General features: G+C 44.9%; 1 protein-coding gene and 2 pseudogenes across 12 annotated transcripts in view; 2 read left to right on the top strand and 1 right to left on the bottom strand.

The window, feature by feature from the left end:
* anks1b (ankyrin repeat and sterile alpha motif domain containing 1B) overlaps positions 1 to 22,161 on the bottom strand; it is a 965,528-nt gene that overhangs the window by 54,851 nt on the left and 888,516 nt on the right. The window lies entirely within an intron of this gene.
* Positions 7,425 to 7,663, top strand: LOC139279187 (U2 spliceosomal RNA; annotated as a pseudogene).
* LOC139279075 (U2 spliceosomal RNA) lies at positions 8,057 to 8,234 on the top strand (annotated as a pseudogene).

The raw sequence follows: 22,161 nt of genomic DNA, 5'->3' as shown, positions 1-22,161 counted from the left end.
CTCAACCTCTCTGCAGCCTTTGACATGGCTGACCACTCCACCCTCCTCCAACGCCTCTCCACCATCGTCTATCTAATCGTACCCAGAAAATCACCTGCAATGGCTTCTCTTCCCACTCCCGAATCATTACCTCTGGGGTCCCCCAAGGCTCTATCCTTGGCCCCTTCCTATTTCTCGGGCAGTTTGGGAGCAGCGGCCGGAGGAGGAGCAGCGGCGGCCTATAAAGGCCCAGCGGCAGTCCGGGGTCAGCGGCAGTTCGGGAGCAGTGGCCGGAGGAGGAGCAGCTAGCAGCAGCTGCAACAGGATCAAAAGTAAGAAAGAAGTAGAAAGTAAGCGAAGGGTGACGTCACAGCCAAGAGGGTAAGTGATTGGCTGGTTGAGCGGTGTGTAGTTTTCTTTTTCTTTTTTCTTGTTCGTAGCAGTAAGAAACTTTTGGCATTGTTGACAAATTAAGTAATTTAAGGGTTAAGTCATGGCAGGAGAGCTCAGACCCGTGTCATGCTCCTCCTGTGGTATGTGGGAACTCAGGGACGCTTCCACTGTCCCTGACTACTATGTGTGCAAGAAGTGTATCCAGCTGCAGCTCCTGACAGACCGCATTGTGGCACTGGAGCTGCGCATGGGTTCACTCTGGAGCATGCGCGATGCTGAGGATGTCGTGAATAGCACATTTAGTGAGTTGGTCACACCGCAGGTAAAGGTTACATAGGCAGATAGGGAATGGGTGATCATCAGGAAGAGCAGTGGAAGGAAGGTAGTGCAGCGGTCCCTGAGGGCATCTCCCTCCAAAACAGATACACCACCTTGGGTACTGTTGGGGGAGATGACTCATCAGGGGAAGGCGGCAGCAGCAGCCAAGCCCATGGCAACAGGGGTGGCTCTGCTGCACAGGAGGGCAGGAAAAAGAGTGGGAGAACTATAGTGATAGGGGATTCTAATGTAAGGGGAATAGATAGGCGCTTCCGCGCCTCCAGGATGGTATGTTGGCCTCCCTGGTGCAAGGGTTAAGGATGTCTCGGAGCGGCTACAGCGCATTCTGGAGGGGGAGGGTGAACAGCCAGTTGTCGTGGTACATATAGGTACCAACGATATAGGTAAAAAATGGGATGACGTCCTACAAGCTGAATTTAGGGAGCTAGGAGTTAAATTAAAAAGTAGGACCTCAAAAGGTAGCAATGTCAGGATTGCTACCAGTGCCACGTGGTAGTCAGAGTAGGAATTGCAGGATAGCTCAGCTAAATACGTGGCTTGAGGAATGGTTCAAGGGGGAGTGATTCAAATTCCTGGGACATTGGGACCGGTTCTGGGGGAGGTGGGACTAGTACAAACCGGACGGTCTGTATCTGGGCAGGACCGGAACCGATGTCCTAGGTGGAATGTTTGCTAGTGGTGTTGGGGTTTAAACTAAAAAGGCAGGGGAATGGAAATCTATGCAGGGAGACAGAGGGAAGTAAAAAGAGGGCAAAAGCAAAAGGTAGGAAGGAGAAAAACAAGAGTGGAGGGCAGAGAAATCAAGGGCAAAAATCAAAAAGGACCACATTACAACATAATTCTAAAAGGACAAAGAGTGTTAAAAAAACAAGCCTGAAGGCTCTGAGTCTCAATGCGAGGAGCATTCGTAATAAGGTGGATGAATTGACTGCGCAGATAACTGTTAACGGATATGATGAAATTGGGATTACAGAGACATGGCTCCAAGGTAACCAAGGCTGGGAACTCAACATCCAGGGGTATTCAATATTCAGGAAGGACAGACAGGAAGGAAAAGGAGGTGGGGTAGCGTTACTGGTTAAAGAGGAGATTAACGCAATAGCAAGGAAGGACATTAGCTTGGATGATGTGGAATCTATATGGGTAGAGCTGCGAAACATCAAAGGGCAGAAAACATTAGTGGGAGTTGTGTACAGACCACCAAACAGTAGTAGGAAGGTTGGGGATGGCATCAAACAGGAAATTAGGGACGCGTGCAATAAGGGTACAGCAGTTATCATCGGTGACTTTAATTTGCATATTGGGCTAACCAAACTGGTAGCAATACTATGGAGGAGGATTTCCTGGAGTGTATAAGGGATGGTTTTCTCGACCAACATATCGAGGAACCAACTAGAGAGCAGGCCATCCTAGACTGGGTCTTGTGTAAGGAGAGAGGATTAATTAGGAATCTGGTCGTGCGGGGCCCCTTGGGGAAGAGTGACCATAATATGGTAGAATTCTTCATTAAGATGGAGAGTGACACAGTTAATTCAGAGACTAGGGTCCTGAACTTAAAGAAAGGAAACTTTGACGGTATGAGATGTGAATTGGCTAGGATAGAGTGGAGAATTATACTTAAAGGGTTGACGGTGGATAGACAATGGCAGACATTTAAATATCACATGGATAAATTACAACAGTTGTACATCCCTGTGTGGCGTAAGAATAAAAAAGGGAAGGTGGCTCAACCGTGGCTAACAAGGGAAATTAGGGAAAGTGTTAAATCCAAGGAAGAGGCATATAAATTGGCCAGAAAAAGCAGCAAACCTGAGGACTGGGAGAAATTTAGAATTCAGCAGAGGAAGACTAAAGGTTCAATTAGGAGGGGAAAAATAGAGTATAGAGTAAGCTTGCAGGGAACATAAACTCTGACTGCAAAAGCTTCTATAGATATGTGAAGAGAAAAAGATTAGTGAAGACTAATGTAAGTCCCTTGCAGTCAGAATCAGGGGAATTCATAATGGGGAACAAGGAAATGGCAGACCAATTGAACAAATACTTTGGTTCTGTCTTCACTAAGGAAGACAAGGATAACCTCCCGAAAATACTAGGGGAGTGAGGGACTAGCGAGAAGGGGGAACTGAGGGAAATCCTTATTAGTCAGGAAATGGTGATAGGGAAATTGAAGGGACTGATGGCTGATAAATCCCCAGAGCCTGATAGTCTGCATCCCAGAGTACTTAAGGAAGTGGCCCTAGAAATAGTGGATGTATTGGTGATCATTTTCCAACATTCTATAGATTCTGGTTCATAGAAACATAGAAAATAGATGCAGGAATAGGCCATTCGGCCCTTCGAGCCTGCACCGCCATTCAATGAGTTCATGGCTGAACATGCAACTTCAGTACCCCATTCTTGCTTTCTCGCCATACCCCTTGATCCCCCAAATGGTAAGGACTACATCTAACTCCTTTTTGAATATATTTAGTGAATTAGCCTCAACAACTTTCTATGGTAGAGAATTCCACAGGTTCACCACTCTCTGGGTGAAGAAGTTTCTCCTCATCTCGGTCCTAAATGGCTTACCCCTTATCCTTAGACTGTGACCCCTGGTTCTGGACTTCCCCAACATTGGGAACATTCTTCCTGCATCTAACCTGTCTAAACCCGTCAGAATTTTAAACGTTTCTATGAGATCCCTTCTCATTCTTCTGAACTCCAGTGAATACAAGCCCAGTTGATCCAGTCTTTCTTGATATGTCAGTCCCGCCATCCCGGGAATCAGTCTGGTGAACCTTCGCTGCACTCCCTCAATAGCAAGAATGTCCTTCCTCAAGTTAGGAGACCAAAATTATACACAATACTCCAGGTGTGGCCTCACCAAGGCCCTGTACAACTGTAGCAACACCTCCCTGCCCCTGTACTCAAATCCCCTCGCTATGAAGGCCAACATGCCATTTGCTTTCTTAACCGCCTGCTGTACCTGCATGCCAACCTTCAATGACTGATGTACCATGACACCCAGGTCTCGCTGCACCTCTCCTTTTCCTAATCTGTCACCATTCAGATAATAGTCTGTCTCTCTGTTTTTACCACCAAAGTGGATAACCTCACATTTATCCACATTATACTTCATCTGCCTGCATTTGCCCACTCACCTAACCAAGTCACTCTGCAGCCTCATAGCATCCTCCTCGCAGCTCACACTGCCACCCAACTTAGTGTCATCCGCAAATTTGGAGATACTACATGGAGATAATCCCCTCGTCCAAATCATTAATGTACAATGTAAACAGCTGGGGCCCCAGCACTGAACCTTGCGGTACCCCACTAGTCACTGCCTGCCATTCTGAAAAGTACCCATTTACTCCTACTCTTTGCTTCCTGTCTGCAAACCAGTTCTCAATCCAAGTCAGCACACTACCCCCAATCCCATGTGCTTTAACTTTGCACATTAATCTCTTGTGTGGGACCTTGTCGAAAGCCTTCTGAAAGTCCAAATATACCACATCAACTGGTTCTCCCTTGTCCACTCTACTGGAAACATCCTCAAAAAATTCCAGAAGATTTGTCAAGCATGATTTCCCTTTCACAAATCCATGCTGACTTTTACCTATCATGTCACCTCTTTCCAAATGCGCTGCTATGACATCCTTAATAATTGATTCCATCATTTTACCCACTACTGATGTCAGGCTGACCGGTCTATAATTCCCTGTTTTCTCTCTCCCTCCTTTTTTTTTCCCTATGGATCAGTTCCTATGGATTAGAGGGTAGCTAATGTAATCCCACTTTTTAAAAAAGGAGGGAGAGAAAACAGGGAATTATAGACTAGTTAGCCTGACATCGGTAGTGGGGAAAATGTTATAATCAATTATTAAAGATGCAATAGCAGCACATTTAGAAAGCAGTGACACGATCGGTCCAAGTCAGCATGGATTTATGAAAGGGAAATAATGTTTGACAAATCTTCGAGAATTTTTTGAGGATGTAACTAGTAGAATGGATAAGGGAGAACCAGTGGATGTTCAAAAGGCTTTTGACAAGGTCCCACACTAGAGATTAGTGTGCAAAATTAAGGCACATGGTACTGGGGGTAATGTTTTGACGTGGATGGAGAACTGGTTGGCAGACAGGAAGCAAAGAGTGGGAATAAACGGGTCCTTTTCAGAATGGCAGGCAGTGACTAGTGAGGTGCCGCAGAGTTCAGTGCTGGGGCCCCAGCTATTCACAATATACATTAATGATTTAGACGAAGGAATTGAATGTAATATCTCCAAGTTTGCAGATGACACTAAGCTGGGTGGCAGTGCGAGCTGCGAGGAAGATGCCAGGAGGCTGCAGGGGGGCTTGGACAGGTTAGATGAATGGGCAAATGCATGGCAGATGCGGTATAATGTGGATAAGTGTGAGGTTATCAAGTTTGGTTGCAAAAAAGGGAAGGCAGGTTATTATCTGAATGGTGACAGATTAGTAAAAGGGGAGGCGCAACGAGACCTGGGTGTCATGGTACATCAGTCATTGAAAATAGGCATGCAGGTACGGCAGGCAGTAAAGGCGGCAAATGGCATGCTGGCCTTCATAGCAAGCGGATTTGAGTATAGGAGCAGTGAGGTCTTATTGCAGTTGTACAGGGCCTTGGTGAGACAATACCTTGAGTATTGTATGGAGTTTTGGTCTCCGAATCTGAGGAAGGACATTCTTGCTATTGAGGGTGTGCAGCGAAGGTTCACCAGACTGATTCCTGGGATGACAGGACTGACATATGAAGAAAGACTGGATCAACTAGGCGTATATTCACTGGAATTTAGAAGAATGAGAGGGGATCTCATAGAAACATATAACATTCTTACGAGACTGGACAGGTTAGATGCAGGAAGAATGTTCCCGATGTTGGGGAAGTCCAGAACCAGGGGTCACAGTCTAAGGATAAGGGGTAAGCCATTTAGGACCGAGATGAGGACAAACTTCTTCAGTCAGAGAATTGTGAACCTGTGGAATTCTCTACCACAGTAAGTTGTTGAGGCCAGTTCGTTACATATATTCAAAAGGGAGTTAGATGTAGCCCTTACGGCTAAAGGGATCAAGGGGTATGGAGAGAAAGCAGGAATGGAGTACTGAAGTTGCATGATCAGCCATGATCATATTGAATGGTGGTGCAGGATCGAAGGGCCGAATGGCTTACCCCTGCACCTACTTTCTATGTTTTTCATCTATATGCTGCCCCGTGGCGACATCATCCGAAAACACGGCATCAGTTTCCACATGTATGCTGACGACATCCAGCTCTACCTCACCACCACTTCACTCGACCTGCCACGGTCTCTAAATTGACACACTGCTTGTCCGACATCCAGTACTGGATGAGCACAAACTTTCTCCAAATAAATATTAGGAAGACCGAAGCCATTGTCTTCAGGCCCTGCCAAAAATTCAGTTTTCTAGCCACCGACTCCATCCCTCTCCCTACCATCTGTCTGAGGCTGAACCAGACTGTTCACAATCTTGGTGTCATATTTGACCCGGAAATGAGACCACATATCTGGAGCATTAATAAGACCGCCTATTTCCACCTCCGTAACACTGCTTGTTTCCGCCGCTGCCTCAGCTCATCCCTGCCTTTGTTACCTCTAGACTTGATTATTCCAACGCACTCCTGGCAGGGCTCCCACATTCTACCCTACGTAAACTAGAGGTGATCCAAAACTCGGCTGCTCATGTCCTACCTCACACCAGGTCCCGTTCACCCATCACCCCGTGCTCGCTCACTCATCACCACTTTGCTCGCTGACCTACATTGGCTCCTGGTTAAGCAAAGCCTTGATTTCAAAATTCTCATCCTTATTTTCAAATCCTTCCACAGCATCGCCCCCACCCTATCTAAGTATTTTCCTTCAGCCCCACAAAACGCTGCCCCCCCTCCAAGATATCTGCAGTCCTCTAATTCTGCCCTCTTGAGCATCTCTGATTATAATCGCTTAAGCATCGGTGGCCATGCTTTCAGCTGCCTAGGACCTAAACTCTGGAACTCCTCCTCCTTCTCTGCCTCTCTATCCTCCCTTAAGACGCTCCTTAAAACCTACCTCTTTGACCAAGCTTTTGTTCATCTGCCCTAACGTCTTACTTGGCTCGGTGTCAGTTTTTTGTTTTATATCGCTCCTGTGAAGCGCCTTGGGACGTTTTTTACTACGTTAAAGGCGCAATATAAATACAAGTTGTTGTTGGTTTAGTATTACCTCTTTGCTTTTGTACTATATGCCCCGATTGATAAAATGAAGGATCTCACATGCTTCCTTTTACAGCGTTATCACCTTGCCGCCCACCCCCCCCCGCCCCGCCAGCCCACCATCCCCACCTTTATATTTAGAATCACTTTATGCACAATTACTTTCCTGAACTACTGAAAATAAACTGATTCCAAATAAAATGAATCAGATTTATATATTTCAGAGGATATCCCCGAGATAAGCCCACATACTGATATGAATGGACATTACAAGCGACAAAAGTCAGAAGTGCGTGTCGCAAAGCTGGCTGACTGGTTTATTAACATGAAAAAAAAATCACCTATTTAATTTTAACTAAGAATTCTTTTATTCTTCATCTCTCACATATAATTCATGTTTTACTCATTTCTACCAAAATGTAGAGCTACCAGTTAGAGCCTTACATAAGCTGTTCCTAAAGTATATTGCCATCCATCCCAGACAATAAGTGTTGCTAAACTATTTACCATGATCTCGGCCTTTTGGCTAAGATCATGCGTAACTGACCTGACAGGGGAGTAACCATGACCCTAACATGGTTCTCCCTGGATCAGGAAGGTGGTTCTCCTATGCTTTTTGGAAATAGGAGGTGGGTGGGGTGGTTTGACCCATCCACCTCCACGGAGGTGTGTGGGGGACCTGACCCATCCACCTCCATGGCACGAACCTGGTATTGCAGTACTTCCAGGAACGGTGCTTGGGCTCTAGCCCTTTTGGCTAAGAGCATTGGCGCAGAGTGATCCTTGATGTGTGCAAGGTGACCGCTGACGTTTGTGATCTGACAAAGAATTGGAAAGATTGGCTACGAAAAATTTAAAAAAAATGTTAAAAAATTTACCATGGGAACTGATAGGAGGTGGGTGGGGTGGCTTGACCCATCCACCTCCACGGAGGTGTGTGGGGGGCCTGACCCATCCACCTCCATGGCACGAACCTGGTATTGCAGTACTTCCAGGAACGGTGCAGTGGCTCTAGGCCTTTTGGCTAAGAGCATTGGCGCAGAGTGATCCTTGATGTGTGCAAGGTGACCGCTGGCGTTTGTGATTTGACAAAGAATTGGAAAGATTGGCAACGAATTAAAAAAAAAAAAATTTACCATGGGAACTGGCCTTTTGGCTAAGATCAAGTGTAGTATCTGTTCTTATCAGTTTAATATCCCCTATGGGGACATGATATTGAATTGATTTTTGGACAGGGAGCTGGATCAGGGGCATGCCCCGTCCACTCCATGCACCGACCTGGTATTGCAATATTTCCAGGAACGGTGCAACTTCGCCTCTCGGCCTTTTGGCCTAAGATCAAACATATTGGCGCAAAGTGATCTTTGGCGTTAGAGTTGATCTGGAACGAAATTGGATTTTTAAAAATTTTTTAATTAAAAAAATTTACCATGGGAACCATCACAATCAAGACCAATCCTGTCCTCATATGGCATCCAAATAAATGTAGCAGGGACACTGAATAGTTATCAGGACAAGGAATCCTGGCTGATTTTTTCCCCTCCCTGGCTCAGATACCAATTGTTTTTTCTCCATCATCACTCAATTAACTCAGCAGAAACTAGGAATTATCTGTTTGGTTCAGTATCACAACAGCCAATCTATTTAACCCTCTCTACTAGAGACTGGAAGAACACATTTTTAATTCTGTAATGAATTAACAGTGAACAATATTACAGCCAAACTTTAAAAAAAATGTTGTTCTTTGTTTAACTAACTCTAAAAACGACACCGATGACAACCAGCTCTACCTCACAGCCACCTGTCTCGATATCTCTACTGCCTATGATTTGTCACTCTGCTTGTCTGATATCCAGTACAGGGGTATTGGATGGGCAGAAATTTCCTCCAATTAAATACTGGGAAGACCAAAGTCATTTCTTCAGCCCCCGCCACAAATGCCATTCCCTAGCCACCAATTTCAATTTCCTCCCTGGCCACTGTTTGAGGCTCAACCAGATTGTTCACAACCCTGGACCCCAAACTGAGCTTCTGACCTCATATCCTCTCCATCACCAATACTGCCCATTTTCACCTCTATAATATTTACTACATTAAAGCCGCAATATAAATGCAAGTTGTTGTTGTTAAACTGCTGAATAAAACAAACTGCAGATGGTTTGCACAGCAAAAGTAATTAAAATAAAATGGAAAATAAATATCTCCTACTTTTTTCAAGCTTTGCTCACAGTTGTCACAGTTTAGACATAACGGCCCAGAAATCGCGGTCGGAGGCCCAACTCTCTGCCAGTGGAGGCCCTTTTCCTTTGCATGCATGTGATCTGTCAAAAGAATTTTTGACAGATCACAAGTGCCGGGCTTAGGCGCACGCACTTTGCGGGGTCCCCACTCGCGTGTGCACACTTTGTATGCACCCAAGGGGAGAGTGGTTTCAGGCCCAACAATTTCCCCTTATTTTTAACTGACAGTATCATGAGCATTACAATCACACAATGTCTTGACGGAATTAAAGTTGCTTCAGAACTGAGATAAAACCATTTTTTTCTTCATTAACATATTAATCATCTTTTCTTTTGAGGATATACTTCTTTCCTTGTTCCAATTTCTTTTCACTTTTGATCCCCCCCCTAGCAGTATAGGTTATGTGACTGCGAATATGGGCAGGGCTCTCCACTTCTATGAATGTTTCTGGGAATGGTGCCACCATGAGATACTTGTGGGAAGAAGTCTGACCTTTGCCTAAGGCACCTGACCTCCACTCATCGCGTCCCCACAGTGCCATGGCTCAGATCACTAACTCTGCTGAGTGGGGGATCCAAGGAAAATCAGGATGATGGACATTGCTGATCTAAATACACTGTGCCACCTAATCTACTCTGCCATACCACAACATGGCCAATTAACTTACAGGATATTTTATAGTATTTCAAAAGTATACTCAATTCCATATTTTAACAGACTGTGGAATAGTTGCTAAGTTATAATATTAATTTGATAGCAAATGCAAAGCATAAATTGTCCATGCTTTATAATTTGCAGAGATTGAGGTAAATAATCAATTATCAAACTGGTTATGCATTAAATCATAATTTATGAATAAAAAAATGGAATAAATTACCCCATCTTTTTCTTTAAACTGTAATAGACTCGTGAAAACAACTGATGTGAGTGTAGACAATTGGAATATTTATACGAAAAGGCTTGGATGTTAAAAGAAAACTTAGCAAAATGAACTTTAGTTAAATGAGCTTAAAACTTGCATCCTTCTTTTAAAAAAATCCATGATACTCACTCTGTGTTGATATGAACTTTAGTTCGGTAATCCCTCCGATTCACAAGCCAACCTATCAAACACTACAATGGTACTTCTTCAACAATTTATGAGCACTAGCTGGCAACTAATAGTTTTGAGTTTTATACTTAAACTGATTTGTGCTCACTCATCCAATGTACTATTCAATAGCAGGTAAAACAAAACGTGTTTATTTTCAATCACCACTTCAATTAAGAATTCTTTTAATAAACAGTGTTGCCGCTACAACCTGTTCCGTTCTTAACACATAAAACATTCCACGATTCCTTTTTGCTTTATTGACGGAGAGGCATCAAGGCTGAGAACTGGAATGATTGTTCTCTGAACTATTTGAAATCAAATCATACTAAGGTCTAATCAATAGCAACAATCTCCTTATGCATATGTTTATTAATAGAGAAATTAATATTGTAGTAACACTGAAGGCAAAGCTGTTCATCAAATAGCTGTTTTTTCAGTGTTATTAATATGCTGTACTATTTGCTCTTGAAATATGCTAAATGATGTTACTAACTATGACAGTAGAATATGAAGTGCTAGCTCGCTCCCTATGTAGAAACTGTATACCATCACACTACTAGGGTACTGTTCCTTCTGGCAGAAAACGTAATAACAATGATGCGTTATTTATGTATATTCTGTAGTTAAATACAGCTGAGATACACGCATTGCTTTTCTTAACTGGAGGTGTACAACGAAGCAAGTAATGTAAAATAATCAAGAAATAGGATAGAGAGAGACTACAGGCTCCAGATCGCTCATCTGCTTTTGTCAGCTGAAACAATTTTCCCTGCCTTTACTATTATTGCAAAACTACAAATCTGTCTTATTTTTCACCTTCCATTTTACCTTCCATTCCATGCAATTAAGCATCTCACAGTTTCTAAAGTGAACAGTTAATCTGACTCACCTGACCCCAAAGCACTAGTGGAATTATGCAAAATTCCCAATCCTCTCAGAGACAGCAAAGATCTGCAGTCGAATACTGGCTTTCTGAGCACCTTACTCCCTTTGATGCGTCACACCACACTAAAGCATCAGAGGAAAATCAGATTTGCATTGTTTTTTTTTATTCTGACAGAGGCTTAAGGCATAAATACTGCTGTTCTGGTTAAGGGTCAATAGTGAGCCAGCCCTGCATCAGTTTTACTGCCGTAACAAGTCTATCAATTCTTCATCAGCATAGACTTTCTCGACTGCATTGGTGTTTTATTGCAGTCACGGTATTATGGATATTCTGTCACATAGGGAGGCAAACTGCTGCAATCTGCCTCACAACCCAGATGACTGGATACCTTTGCTTACACTGACAGCAAGAGAGACAATTTATTCATTACAGTTTCTTTTGGCTTTCAGCCACAACTATATTTAGTGTCTTAAAAGCTTGATTAGTTAAATGGAACACGAGATGCCACTTCCCCTTCCGCCGTAATAGAAAATCCCATAGCATCTGAAAGATGTACTGTGAATAAGCTGGAATAAGGGCCATCAATTCTACAGCTGCCAACAAACAACTTCCCGCAAACATCCCTCAAATGGTGGCCAATTAAAGTGCTTCCAGAGACAATGTGAGAACAACTGAACAGCACAGATTGCTGCAAGGCTGAAATAGCTCATCTCCTACAGCCAATTATGACACCCTAAAGCATTGCATTAGTTTAACAGATGCACGCATGAAGGGCTGACAATAACTCCGAATGACCTTTTCATAAGATAACACAAAAGAGAAGGAGTTGCATATTCTATAGAGAAGAAATGCACTATTTTGTTTAAAATAAAAAAGAGAGGCTGGTTAGAACACTTTCATTTTCACAAACTGAGCCAAGTCAGGAGCTAAGTCTTTTTATTTTGTGTGGAGAGTAAATCTGAAAGACTGGACTGTTAAATGCTGTAAATTAGGAATAGAATTTGCTAATACAAGTCTGTTCTTTGCTATGCTACAGTTACCATAGCAACTTCCAGCTGTCATAGCAACCATTTAAAGATTCTCCATTTTAAAATACATTGACTAAAAGACACCTAATAATTGTTGTCAATGCTAAGCCCCATTGATTTTAACTCTGGATAATGCTCTTCTTTCAATCACATGAGATAGTGAACTGTATTGTTCTTTACCTATACATTTGCTATACCTTGTAATGCATCAAATAGAAAGTTGTGATACATTCTTGATGCTACTCATACTTTTGTAGATCCAACATCACACTAAACATATGGAATAAGTTAGCAGGAAAATATATTAAAGGTAATCATTTTTTTTACAGGATCAAGAGACAATTAGAATTGTTTCTGGAAATGGAGGGATATGGTAGGAATGATAATGAAAAAAAAGGGTGGGCTTGTTAGCTTATAATATTCCAACCTGATCCTGAAAGTTCATTTGTTCTTCTCTGCTCATTTGTGTTCAATTTTTTAAAATTGGAATTTTTTTCAATAATATCACAAATATTTAGAGATGTTCTTGTTTCATTGTGCTGAAGACATGTAACACATTTCCTACTGTGATGTTATCAACCATCTATAGTAATTAAAAGACTTTTAACCACCTTGCAACCTCTGTAGAACTGAACATACAGGTTTGCTGCAGGGTACAAGGTCCATGAGCTGTGCAAAATTTTATGCAGAGTAATTTCAAGGCCTGTCCAAGGTTTTATGGCTCTCTGGGATAAAGGTGAGTGTTGTGAGAAAATGTTCAAAAGGATTTGACAGGAGAAGTACAAGGTAGTGATCAACAAATCATTACGCACAGTGACGTATCAATGCAATTGGCCCTACTTAAAGAATGGTACATACAGGGAATCAGTGAGGGAGCCTGGAAAATGCACATAATTTGAAAAATTAAGTTATCAAAATATGCATTCTGCTGATATTGTTTGCAATTACAGAACCAAGGTGAGTAGATGGAGTTAAGATACAGATCAGCAATGATCTAACTGAATGATGGAACAGGCTCAAGAGACTGAATGGCCTACTCCTATTGCTATGTTCCTAAATCACAGATATGTGAAATGGGACTCATTCTCTCCCTCATCCATACATACTAGTTTACCTAGTCCATTAATTGCATCAATTATTGAAATACTCCCAGCATACCAACCCCAAGTGAAAAATGTCAATATTTTAATGTAGTAATGTATGGCAAAGAAGAAAACAGAATAAGAAAAAGAAAAAAAGGCACATTTATATAGCATTGTTAAAATGTCTTTGTGCTCCACATTAATGAATTAGTCATTGTAGTGCAGTCGCTCTTATATGCAAGCGAGAAACATCCCACATCGAGCAGTGACGCGAATGAGGGAGAAATGTTTCGCAGGACACGGGGAGAATTCGCTGTTCCTCCTCAAATATTGCCATGGGATCTTTAACTGCCTGAGTAGGCAGATAGGACATTGGTTTAACATCTCATCTGAAGCGTGACATCTCTAATAATGCAATACTTCCTCAGTTCTGCACGGGAGAGTCAGCCAGATTATGATCTCATTAGTACATGGATATCATCCCTGAAGTGGCCTTGAACTCGTCAGCCTGGAAGCTGGATTGTGCCCAAATCGGCACGTGATCCCAGTTCAACATTTTCTACACGTATCCAGTGAGGCTGGCGGCAGGACCACGGCAAATTGCTATCCCGGCCTCATTAGGATAATACTGCCAGTCGTGGCCCCAGGGACAGCTCTCTGGTCACGGAGGGGGGGGGGGGGGGGGGGGAGTGATGGACTGAGCAAATTCGGCTGATTGGGACACTGGCCTCAGGCAAGTCCAGGGGAATGTGGAAAGCAATTCAATGAAGTATTTTGTTAAAAAGCTTTCCTTTTTGGTGGTAGCCTCCACCAAATGTTTCACTTGGGGTTGGTATGCTGGGAGTATTTCAATCCTCTTTAAGGATCGCTGGTTAGAACTCATGTAGACCAGGTTACCTGCTGAGCTCTGTATAAACCAATTTCCATTCTGGGTCCTAAAACAGGAGTTATAGGCACCTTACTGGCATATTCAAAAGGCCTAACGCTTGTTTTAGATAGCCACCAAAAGCACCTCTACCACACCCCAACCAATGAGACGTCAGATGTGTTTCCGACGTTGTCCAGACGGGAGGTTGTCCCCTAAATTGAACCCGTTTTCCACCTGCAACATATGTGCACCAAGATCCAATATCACCCCCTGAATCTTATATCCAGTGGTAAGGCTGCTACCAGCTAAGCTAAGCGAAGAGATGATCCATACAGCTTAGGAACTGGAACAATTCACTTGTTCTGTTGTTTTAGTGAAGTATTTCATACTTAGTACATGTTGCCTTTTATATCTAACAGAAACCATTAATTTTACACATTTCTTTTCAAATTCTATCACATACCTGCTAAAGCAAAGATTCAAATTTGCAAGATCCCTTGAATTAGTCACTAATAGTTACAATGTAGTATCCCCTTGAAAATTTGAAAGATATTTATAAAGAAATACAATGTTGCCTGCAATCTGTAATTTTTTTAAGAACCATCTGAATTAATTTTAATTCTGCATCATATTGCTGGCTTTGTGTTGTACAACAGTGACACAGTTGTAATTATTAGCTACCCATGTGCTCACACCAGCTTATATAGAGTGCATGCATGAGTATCACATACATTAAGAAATCAAAATGACCAAAGCACAGATCTTCCTCCACCAGACCCAGGCCAATGCCATTTTCTGTTCTGAGAAAACGAAACAACCCATGTACTTGGCTAATAGTTTGATATGGTCTGACACATGAACATGGCTGGGGCAGAGATGTGTGTAAATTCAGTTGAAATCACCTGAATATAAATTGAATGCAATTCCCAGTGAAAATAGAACGTAGAACTTAAAGAACTAAAAATGCACACATGATAACTTCAAATTTTTTCAAGTATTGATCACAAATTCCATCCTTTTGTACGCAAAATGGGTCCATTATTTCACATCACTGAGCCAATCAATTGCATTTCCTATCAGCCTCACAGTTACTTGGGCAACTGCACCACCAAGTGCTCAAATGCGATAATATCATGTTAATACAAGATATTGGTCTCACATAAATCGAATATGCTACATATCCAATTGTACACCTGGTAAACAACATTCATCAAGTTGTCGTTAGTCTGGATTAACAACACCAATGGAGGATGTTGTTTATACTTGATTCTTAAAAGTATCCATTGAAGGATCAGCACAGAAATAAAATTGACTATGTAATCCTTACTACAGGCAGGATGTTCATCTCAGCCAGAACTGCTTAGAAAAATAACCAAGATAATTTTGACAAGATGATATCTTTGTTGATGAACTATCCCTGGTTGGTATTTGACAAACAATGAAACAAAAGTCCCCTTTGAAGTACAAGTTATCACATTGTCCGAGGTACTGAAAGTAATTATAGACACTCATTTGTTTACAGATTCCTTATTCATGTAAAGTGCAAATATCTTGTGTGTCATGCATACAGGGCATGCTATTCCACTGCAAAACACAGCAAAATATATCATTGTAAATGAAAACCGGGTGGCTCTATAACAGGTAGGCAATCCACTCTGCCAGTGCACCATACAAATGTTGAAGGTGAAAATTACCCCCTTGGATGATCAGTTCTACTTTCATCATCACTTATTTGGAAGACTTTGAGGCAGGCACATTTTGCTCTCAAAGCATTCTACTCCAGTAGTATATGAGGTGCAATAAGATGAAGCATTATATGAAATGTTATGGCAGTAGAATTACAAACAGAATTTGTAGAACCAGACAGTTTTGCTTCCCATCAACACCTACTGGAGAAAGCACAGGGTACTAAATCCAGATTTTTATTCAAGTATGTGCCTGACAACTTGAGTTTGTTTTCATTAGATCACAGAATAAATATAAGTTAGGTGGCTCTTTTCCTATCTTAGCCCTTCCATCTAGAAAAGCTTAGGTTCAACATCACAACGTTCAATTATCTCTTAATTGACTCCAAGGCATGTGCTTTTACTGCCTTACCAGAGGTTCATTCCATGTGTGTTAATCAGTTTTTGTGCATCAGTGCTAAATGAATCTTTTGCCATCTAAACCGGTGTTCCCTTGTCCTATTTTCACAGCATTTCCTGAGTAGTGCTCGCAATTGCATTTTCTAGTATCTTAATATCTTATCCACCTCACTAAGCTCCTGTGCCTTTGCCTCCTTTTCAGTTTCCTCCACCTTTCCTTATAATTCAATCCATGAGGAACACTAGTGGCCCGAGGGATCAGTCTTGTGGCTCGTTTCTCTTTGTGCCACCTCCAGGGATTGAATGTTTCTCTTGTGTCTCAGTAGATCCCTTTGGATTTAATATCACCACTGATTGGCTATCATGTCATCACAAAACATCTGGCACATTCATTCAGAATGCTCATTTTAGAACTTTAAACATATACTCCATCTACATCAACATTCTGTGCTCACCTTGGTATCGTTCTGGCCCACATGATCCACCCTGACCAATCCTACACAGTCCCAGGCTGGACCATTCACAACATCCACCTGGCCTTGGACCTCATCCACCATTCGAGGGCTGAACTGTCGAGTGCCGTCCTTTCCCTGGATCAGGAGAAGGGGTTTAACAGGGTGTATCACAAATACTTATTTGAGACTCTGCAGGCATTTGGGTCCGGGAAGTATTTCGTTGCGTGGAGCCGGCATCTGTATGCTGTAGCGGAGGGTCTGATTAAGGTGAACGGATCTTTGACGGCACCCCTTAATTTTGGGAAATAAGTGTATCTGGGATGCTCCATGTCTGGACAATTATATACCATCTGCGTGGAGTCTTTCATGTGCCTCTTGCAGAAGGGGTTGTCGGGACTGGTTCTGCGTGGGCTGGTTCTGCGTGGGCTGGATGTGGAGATCGCCCTCTTGGCTTATGCCGATGACGTGCTTCTCATGGTCACGGATGCCGCTGACATGTGGAGGATGCATGAGTGCCAGGATGCATTGGTGGCCGGGGCCATTGGAGGGAGTAGTGTGTGGCGGCCGGGCCCAGCCCGGAAATCGGTGCGGTCCCGGCCTGCAAGACCATCAGCAGGCCGGGGCCATTGGAAGGAGCAACATGCGGCGGCTCAGCCCGGAAATCGGCGTGGTCCCGGCCTGCAAGACCATCAGCAGGAGGGCGACGGCTATGAAGCCAGGTCGCTGATTGCAGTGCAGGCAGGCACAGCAGGAGGGACGAAGGAGCGGCAAGAGTCCATAGAGGGAAGTGACCAGGGCCCAGGAGAGGCGTGAATCTAGGGCCCAGAAGAGGCGAGGGCCCAGGGGCAGCACGGACCTGCCCACACTGCGATATGTGTGCGCACTAGGTTCGTGCAGCAGAGCTGGTCTCCAATTAGTCTTGGGTAATCCTTGCCACTGGACCAAGACCTAGCTCCGCAACGACCGCCACACATTAAAAAAATCCACGCACAGGCATCTTCCACACTTCACGATGTAGTTCTGAATCTGGAATATTAGGTCCTTCATTGAAACACCTGTGAACTCATCCCTTTTTGGCGTGGAAGCAAGTCATCCTCGCTTCGAGGGACTGTCTATGATGATGATGATGCACGAGTGCCAGTGAGTGTACTTTGCCGCGCCCGCCGCAAGGATCAACTTAGATAAATATTCTGGACTTCTGATTGATCAGTGGCAGGTGGACTCCCTCCCGGAGCAAGTCCAGCCCATTCGCCTGGAGCACCACGCACCTTCTGTACCCGGAAGTCTACCTTAGCCCTACTGAGGAAGCCTGGCCGATGAACTGGCAAGAGCTGGAGACCAAAGACACCCATCACCTAGGGCGCTGGGCAGGACCTACTCCGAGTGCTGTCCTGCAGGGATTGACGCTAGTCATAGACCAACTGGCAGCCATTATGCTGCTGTACTGTTGGTCACTTTGATCCCTGCCCCTGAGTTTGTCACCAAGATTCAGAGGAAGCTCATCGACTTCTTCTGGGACAAAAGGAAGCATTGGGTCTTTGCTGCAGTTGTAAGTCTCCCGCTTAGGGAGGGCGGTCTGATGCTGGTTTGCGTTCTGCCTCACACTCTGCAGAGATACCTGTAGGTCAAGGATCATCCCGAATGGTGTGCGCTGGTGATGTTTTTCTTCCATCAGATGCATAGCCTGAATTGACACACAGCTTCTGTTAAGTTGCTCAGCATCCATGTGTCCTAGCAGGAGCTGCCTGTCTTTTACCGGGATGAAATCAGGGTCTGGAGTATAGTTGTCGCCAGCCAGAGCTTTCCCTGTCTGGAGCAGAGGCCATTTTAAGGGAGCCGCTGCTTAGGAACCCGCACCTCTGGGTGGTCGACCTTGGCGACACGTGGCTGGTGGAGAGAAAGGCCCTGGTTGCCAAGGTAACCAGAGTCAGGGATGTACTGGATGGCGGAGGAGCGGGCTGGATGATAATAAGAACATAAGAACATAAGAATTAGGAACAGGAGTAGGCTATCTAGCCCCTCGAGCCTGCTCCGCCATTCAATAAGATCATGGCTGATCTGGTCGTGGACTCAGCTCCACTTACCCGCCCTCTCCCCATAACCCTTAATTCCCTTATTGCTTAAAAATCTATCTATCTTTGACTTGAAAACATTCAATGAGCCAGCCTCAACTGCTTCCTTGGGCAGAGAATTCCATAGATTCACAACCCTCTGGGAGAAGAAATTTTTCCTCAACTCGGTTTTAAATTGGCTCCTCATGATGTCAGAGCTTTTGTCAGCCTGGATGTCCTGGAGCTATACCCAGCCCACAGCCAAAGCCATCCAGCCCTGACTTCACTAGATATGTTGAGGAGGCTCAAGCGGGGAGGAATGATCCTGTATCAACCGACTCCCGCTCGGATGGAATTTCTTATCGGCGCAAGGTCCCGAAACTTCCCTCGGGAGCCTGTGCCATTCCACTTGGCACAAAGGGATTTCCTGTACAAGCTGCTCCTGCACATTCATAAGAACATATGAATTAGGAGCAGGAGTAGGGCATTAGGCCCCTTAAGCCTGCTCTGCCATTCAATGAGATTGTCATGTATTCAACCAGCATTGTAACCCAAGTATAATCTGACCTGAGTTGTACACTGTGAGAACAATGACCACTAGGTGGGAAACATTCCTAACCTGGACCTTCAGGTATAAAAGGGGAAGCTCCACCCACCTTCATCACGTGAGTGCTAAGGAATAAAGGACAGGTCACAGACTGACCTTCTCTCAAGCATGGGCCTCGTGTGCATTTATACTGTATAGTAAGGACGTATCAATGGCGACGAGAAACTGGGATTTAAACCACGCGAGCATGGCCACTAGCAGAATAGACGAGAGGTACTGTGTTAAGGAATGGTTGGGACAGAGATTCAACATTGTTAAAGCAGTACACAGTTCTCCAGGCGGACAAGGGCAGTCGGGCATGCCCCAACATGTAGTCGAACCCAGAGGGGGAGTTCGACAGAAACAATGGCAAGTTGAACGGCGATTCACGCCATTGCAAGGGACAATGCGGCCAGTAATGGGGCCATCAACACCTGTTAATGGCGCATTCAAGGACAGTCACAGGGGCAGTCAGGGACGATCGACTGGCAAGGGACCTTTTGTTTTCAACAGCAGCTCATGTTGGAGGCGTGGAGGCACACACTCAGCCAGAGTTTGCAGAGATGAGCAAAATACCTGCAGAAATTGCAGAAATGTACGCTGGGGGAAATCGCTGGAAGCTGAAGTTCAGCGAGTTCATGTGGAGCACATATACAGTTCATACACCAGGACGCCACCGATAATGATGAAAGTGCTCCTCAATGGCATCCCAGTATCAATGGAGCTAGATACGGGGGCCAGCCAGTCCCTGATAGGTATCCAACAGTTCGAAAGGTTGTGGGTGTCCAAGGCCAGGAGGCCATAATTATTGCCGATTGGCGCACAGCAACGGACTTACACAAAGTAGATCATTCCGGTGCTCGGCAGCGCCACGGTAGTCGTGACCCACAAAGATTCGGAGAACAGGTTGCTACTCTGGATTGTCCCAGGGGATGGTCCCGCACTACTGGGGAGGAGTTGGCTTGCTGTCATGAACTGGAAATGGGGCAATGTCATTGCAATTTCCTCTGTGGAGCAAGTATCATGCTCACAGATCCTGGACAAATTTGACTCATTGTTTCAACCCGGCATCGGCACTTTCATGGGGGCCAAGGTAGTGATTCACATAAGCCCGGACGCAAGACCAGTACACCACAAAGCCAGAGCATCGCCGTACATGATGCGGTAAAAGATAGAAGGCGAATTGGACCGCCTGCTGAGGGAAGGCATCATCTCGCCAGTCGAATTCAGTGACTGGGCGAGCCCGATCGTGCCGGTGCTCAAGGCGGATGGGTCGGTCAGGATATGTGGTGATTATAAGGCCACCATCAATCGGGTGTCACTCCAAGACCAGTACCCGCTACCGAGAGCGGAGGACCTCTTTGCGATGCTATCTGGTGGCAAACCTTTTTCAAAATTGGACCTGACCTCAGCTTACATGACTCAGGAGCTGGCGAGTGAGTCGAAGAAGCTGACCACCATCACGACACACAAGGGGTTGTTTGAGTACAACAGATGTCCGTTCGGGAATCGCTCGGCCGCCGCGATCTTCCAATGAAATATGGAAAGCCTCCTCAAGTCGATTCCAGGGATGGTGGTTTTTCAGGACGACATCCTCATCACGGGTTATGATACTGAAGAACACCTCCACAACCTGGAGGAGGTGCTACGCAGGCTGGACCGGGTAGGGCTGCGACTGAAAAAGGCGAAGTGCGTCTTCCTAGCTCAGAGGTAGAATTCCTGGGGATGAGGGTAGCAGCAGACAGGATCAGCCCTACTGCGTCCAAGACGGAAGCAATCCAGAGAGCACCCAGATCCCGTAACACGACGGAGCTGCGTTCGTTCCTGGGTCTGCTGAACTATTTTGGTAACTTTCTTCCCAAATTGAGCACGCTGCTAGAGCCGCTACACGTGCTCCTACGCAAAGGTCGCGAATGGGTCTGGGGGGACAGCCAGGAAAAGGCTTTTAATAGAGCACGCAATTTGTTATGTTCCAACACTCTGTTAATACTATACGACCCATGTAAGAAACTTGTGTTAACGTGCGATGCGTCGTCCTATGGTGTCGGGTGTGTGTTGCAGCATGTCAATGTCAAGGGTCAGTTACATCCGGTGGCTTATGCCTCCAGGAGTCTGTCCCAGGCAGAAAGGGGTTACGGGATGGTAGAAAAGGAGGCGCTCGCATGTGTATATGCGGTAAAGAAAATGCACCAGTACCTGTTTGGCAGGAAATCTGAGCTGGAGACAGATCACAAACCCCTAACGTCCCTTTTGGCCGACAACAAGGCCATAAATGCAAACGCATCGGCCCGCATACAGAGGTGGGCACTCACATTAGCCGCCTATGACTATACAATTCGGCACAGACCGGGCACTGAAAACTGCGCCGATGCACTCAGCAGGCTCCCACTAGCCACCACTGAGGGGGCTACCGAGCATGTTGCTGAGATGGTCATGGCTGTTGAAGCTTTCGGAAGCGAAGGCTCACCCGTGACAGCCCGTCAGATTAAAGTCTGGACAAAGAGAGACCCGCTATTGTCTCTAGTCAAGAAATGTGTCCTGAATGGGGACTGAGCAGCCACGTACAGGGCATGCCCTGAGGAATTTAAACCATTTCACAGGCGCAGGGATGAACTCTCAATTCAGGCCTATTGCCTACTGTGGGGAAACCATGTAGTCATGCCCCAGATGGGCAGAGAGGTGTTCATCAGAGAACTCCACAATGAGCACGCGGGCATTGTCATGATGAAGGCAATTGCCAGGTCACACGTTTGGTGGCCAGGGATAGATGCAGATCTGGAACTTTGTGTTCGCAGGTGCAACACGTGTGCCCAGCTGGGCAATGCGCCCAGGGAAGCCTCCCTTAGCCCCTGGCCATGGCCCGTCAAG

Source organism: Pristiophorus japonicus, chromosome 13 (genome assembly GCF_044704955.1).
Source record: "Pristiophorus japonicus isolate sPriJap1 chromosome 13, sPriJap1.hap1, whole genome shotgun sequence".
Classification (NCBI taxonomy): domain Eukaryota; kingdom Metazoa; phylum Chordata; class Chondrichthyes; family Pristiophoridae; genus Pristiophorus; species Pristiophorus japonicus.
The sequence above is the reverse complement of the archived record's forward strand: the minus strand, read 5'-3'. Positions and strand labels throughout refer to the sequence as shown.